We start from the raw sequence: 5,415 nt of genomic DNA on the forward strand, positions 1-5,415 counted from the left end.
ATCCCCAACTCCACTCCATGATCACAACTAGCTAACTAGGTCTCCTGTGTAGCTCTAGCTAAGAGGAAATGTGTGTGTGTGTGTGTTAGTCACTCAGTTGTGTCCAACTCTTTGTGACCCCATAAACTGTAGCCCACTAGGCTCCTCTGCCCATAGAATTTTCCAGGCAAGAATACTGGAGTGAGTTACCAGGCCCTTCTGCAGGGGATCTTCCCGACCCAGAGATTGAACCCAGGTCTTCTGCACTGCAGGCAGATTATTTACATCTGAGCCACCAGAGAAGGAAATGGGGAAGGTAAATGTTGGACTTTATAGCCTCTAAAGCAGAGAAAGGAAGTGAAAAAGGTTAGTGAATTGATTTTGTTGTTAATACACACAATGTTGGTTGCAATTGATTTTATATGAATAGTTCCCTAGCTGGCACAGTTGTTCATATTATAAGAGATTGTATTGAGTCATATTATGTCCCCAAGTACTCTGCTGTGTTATGTCCATGCATCACTCCATGAAATTTCACTCCAAGCTTATTTGGTAAATCATAGCATTGTTCTTTTACAGATGAGGAAATTGATGGTAGGTAATTTATCTAAGGAGAAGGCAATGGCACCCCACTCCAGTACTCTTGCCTGGAAAATCCCATGGACAGAGGAGCCTGGTAGGCTGCAGTCCATGGGGTCACGAAGAGTTGGACACGACTGAGCAACTTCACTTTCACTTTTCATCTTCATGCATTGGAGAAGGAAATGGCAACACACTCCAGTGTTCTTGCCTGGAGTATCCCAGGGATGGCAAAGCCTGGTGGGCTGCCATCTATGGTGTTGCACAGAGTGGGACACGACTAAAGCGAATTAGCAGCAGCAGCAACTTATCTAAAGACACAATGAGCCAGCAAATGTCAGAGATGGGACTTAGAACCCAGAACAATTTTTTTAATATTATTATCAGAATATAATTGGCTTATAATATTGTGTTAGTTTCTGCTGTATAATGAAGTGAACCAACTATATATATATATATATATATATATATATATAGTGTCTTTATATATATATATATATATATACACATATATCCCCTCCCTCATAAGCCTCCCTCCCCCATCCCACTCCTATAGGTCAGTACAGAGCTGAGCTCCCTGTGCTATACAACAGCTTTCCAGTAGCTATCTATTTGACACATGGTAGTGTATGTATGTCATTGCTACACTCCTCATTCATTCCACCCTCCCCTTCTGCTCAACCATGTGTCTACATATCCATTCTCTATGTCTGCATCTCTATTCCCATCCTGCAAATAGGTGAACCCATAACAAATTTTCTCCAAAGCTTGTGCTATGCCCATCATAGCCACTACCTCTTCAGATGTAAAGATATAATGTACAACTGAAATGGACATATTAATTGTGATTCATTTATTATTCTATTATTTTATTAATTATTTATCCTATTATAATTGTTTTATTAATTATTCTGCACTCAAATACTTTCTGATTATAATCAAACCTTCCTATAATCAGATAAATTAAGTTTGTCCAGTATCTTGAATATTTTTTCCATTTTTTGCACAATAAAGTCTGTCTTTAAAAAAATAAATTCTACCTAATGTGGAACAGGGTGTCATAGTATTTTTTCCTATACTGAAGTCAGTGAAATGGAGCTTGTGTTATGAGCCATGTTTTTGTCAACAACTGTTATCACCCAAGGACATATATTCAAAATAATTTAATAATTTTATTTTATAAGTGCAGATGCAAAAATATTTTCAAAAACTCATTTAAAAACAAGTCAGCATGAAATTTTTCATTCTCATATGATATCCCTACAGCTGATTATTTTAAATAGCAATCTCAGTAGAATTTCAAGTTCAGTAAAATCATTTTCTCCCTCCATGCTGCAAAATTCTTTTATGTTTACATTGTAAAATCAACAGAGTCAAAATTAGAAACATTGTGTTCCCTGTTACTTTTTCTGAGGCTGATATGAAAACATAATTTGTAATCCCCTGAGGAAATGCTTAAACCAAAACCAAGCACTCTAACAATAACAAAATATCTATTACAACTGGTGCGTTGCAGATTTTTTCTTAAACCTACTGCTTCTTGGCTGCTGATTGTAACTCAGAGTTGAAATTCTGACCTAACCTTATAGATTTTGGGGAGAGAGTTTCATGTGCAAATAGATACCTTCACTTAAATTAAACAAAACACTTACGAATTAGGTCAAACATTGCTCCCTTACAGAACTGAACTTTTTCATGTACAGAGCACACAGTTGCCACAAAATGTGACTTGAAAGAAATTTAGAAAGTCATTTTATCAATATAACCAAAAAAAGGCAGCCTCCCCCCTAAAAAAGCATTGATCTGTTTTTATGATTGCCATTCTCAGTTATTTCTTTAATATGAAGTATATGAAGAACTCTCTAAGTATGGACTATCTCCAAATAATTCATTGTGCCATGAGTTACTAACCAATACTTTGTTAAATGAACTTTTGTGCATAAGATTGGCTATTTAATCTCTGAGCAGGAACCATAGAGGATAAAAGTCAGAGAGAGTCAATATGTTTGGAGTCTTGTTATCATATCATTAGTCTCATTGTTTATAGACTGTTCTAGAACGGTCTAACTAAGGGAAGAATTGGCACGTTAGGAAGTCTGCCTTCTCCTTGGGGAAATTTTAACATATATGCAATGCATTCTGGCAATTCTACTATTTCTTTTCCTTCAATACTGCCAGATATGAATAGCACGTATGATTAAAAACGGCCATTAAAAGTATCTTGTTCACCAAAAGTTCCATAAAACAATCATGGGAGAACAATTAGTTTCCTGAATGTTTGCTTTTAAAGCCTAATTCTGATACCTGCTTATCTCCCTTTCTTCCTTCTTCTGCTCTTTCCTTCTTTCCTTGCTAAAGGTTTCGTTTTAAAGGTCATTAGGTGGGATCCAGGAAAGTAAGAACTCTTTGCACTAGAGAGGGGAGCATAGCACAGGAGTTAAGAACCCAAATGGAGCATAGCACAGGAGGATGGTCATCCAGTAGGTTAGTGAAAGAAGGTAGCCTGCACGGAGCCCCAGAGCTGAGATGATGCTACCTGCCCCTGTGTGTCAGAGAGCAAGCAGGGTGAGCAGGCTATTTGCATAGGAGGAGCTGCAATGGTAAATAGGTATTGGTGACATGCAAGAGGAACTTGTCAAAAAAATAAATATATGAGGGATGGTGGAAGTCAAGTTCCTGTTTGTGAGATAAGACATAGAAAGGGAAAAACTAAATTGATTTCTGTGATGTTGATATCAGCATGACATTATGGTTTTGAGTATACAGTTGTACCTGGGTATCCACAGTATCCACAAGTGATGTTTCCCCAATCTTCTAATTCCAAAATCCACTAACTTTCAAGTTCCTTATATAAAATGGCGCTGTATAGTCAGCCCTCCATATGCATGGTTCCGAATCATGGATTCAACCAATTTCACATCATATCCCTGAGGTTGGTTCTATCTGAAAAAAGGAGCCCCCAGGTACGGAGGGCCAACAGTATATACAGAGACATAACGATGCATGAGAGAGGGAGGGAGTTAATATATTCTTTAGCTCAGTCTGCTGAAAGGCTGTGAAAGCTGAGGATCAGAAGTGACTTGAGAACATATCTTTTTTTTTTTTTAATACCGTTGTATATCAAAAAGAACCAGAGCTCTTTGGAAAAATTGCTGATTTCAAAGTTGGAATAGTAAAGACATAAGATAAGCCTGGAATATCTTATTGTAGTAAAAGATAAGGACTTCCTCTGAGAAAGATTAAAGTTTGTCAAAAACAACTGGAAGTCCCCTTGAAGGATCTATCGCAGGCCATTTTGTGGGTAATCTGACCAGCAAAATAAATAATGATAGGTGTGGATTATTATAAACAAACAGGAATCTATTTTTTTTTTTTTTTACTGAATTAATTATTTCCAGAGGAGAAAACCTTTGCTTAATTTGCATGCCAGTTTTCTTGCCTGGAGAATCCCAGGGACAGCGGAGCCTGGTGGGCTGCCGTCTATGGGGTCGGACAGAGTCGGACACGACTGAGGTGACTTAGCAGTAGTAGCAGTAGAAGACCGTAGATGGAATGAAGCAAAGATGTTATCACCATTTAGCATCTATGACATTGATTATTTATCGAAGAAACAGAAATAGATGTTAAAGTAATAGGTGACGGTTTGATGAGCAATGTAGTAATTTTAATTGCCTCCCAACAAAATCCTTATAAAGACAAAAGATTACTATACCATGGAGAAACCTGGCCAGGAACACTTTATTCAAGGTACCAAGTTTAGCATTATAAGCAAGGGGACAGATTGAAATTGTGTCCTGTCTGATAAAATGGAAGAAGGAGACAACATCTTTTCTGTGTTATTCCTACCAAAACTCTATAACCTACATTTGGCATTTCAAATAAATGTAATCTAAGGGACATCCTATAAAATAATTGGTCTATAATTTTCACAATGTTACAGTCATCAAAGTCAAACAACTGTTTCAGAGTGAAAAAACAAAACAAGTAAAAAAAAAAACAGCCAAAAAAAAAAAAGAACTAAAGATTCATAACCTCTAAGTATAAGAGATGATACTGACTTGATCCTATTTGCTATAGAGGGCATTATTGAGAAAACTCACAACACTTGGCTGAAGATTTTGGATTAGATGATAGTAATATATTACTGTTAATGACCTTGTTTGAAAGCTGTGTTGTGACCAGTATACAGAAGGATGTCCTTATTTGCAGTTGGTACATATTGAAGTGTTCAGCTTTGAGAGGGCATCATCTAGGCAACTTACTCTTAAATAGTTCAAGAACAGAAAGATTTTTTAAGATTTTCTTTCAGTAACAGAAGGTTGTGGTTGTATCAAAATAAAAAGACCTGGATTTTGGAGAATTATACTTCCATATAGAACTTGCTCCAATACATTAACTCTAAAAAATTCGACCCACTATTTTCTGTAAAAACTTCTCTTGGAAGTCAAGGGGAACAAAGTTATTTGAAAATTATTGTATGATAATTGTGTCTTTAAGAGTCTAACCGTAGTTGCAGAAAGCTTTGAAGGAGTTCTCATTTAAAAATAATGTCTAAAATGTGTATTTCTAAATGACTCTAATATTATATCTACCAATTACAGTACTTATTCCTTTATAGCTTCTAAAATTAATTTATTTTCCCATTATTCTTTTTCTTTTCTTGGCTGAAATCCATGTTTCCATATCTCTTTAGGCTGTTTAAAGAGAACCATAGTTCTTTGGATTCTCTTTCAAAGTATTTCTCTGCCATCTCATTGGGCAAGTTTTAAGAGAGTAAATTTGCTTACATAAATTTCAATGTAGTTAGTAGCTCAAATTGTAACAAACTATAGAAATGATCCCTGAAAGTATAGTCAA

The 5,415-nt window shown here is 36.2% G+C and overlaps 1 pseudogene; it reads right to left on the minus strand.

Moving 5' to 3' along the window:
• Positions 1–5,316: 5,316 nt before the first annotated feature.
• LOC145507998 (small nucleolar RNA U3) lies at positions 5,317–5,415 on the minus strand (annotated as a pseudogene).

Source organism: Giraffa tippelskirchi, chromosome 5 (assembly GCF_054371585.1).
Source record: "Giraffa tippelskirchi isolate mGirTip1 chromosome 5, T2T-mGirTip1v1.2.pri, whole genome shotgun sequence".
Classification (NCBI taxonomy): domain Eukaryota; kingdom Metazoa; phylum Chordata; class Mammalia; order Artiodactyla; family Giraffidae; genus Giraffa; species Giraffa tippelskirchi.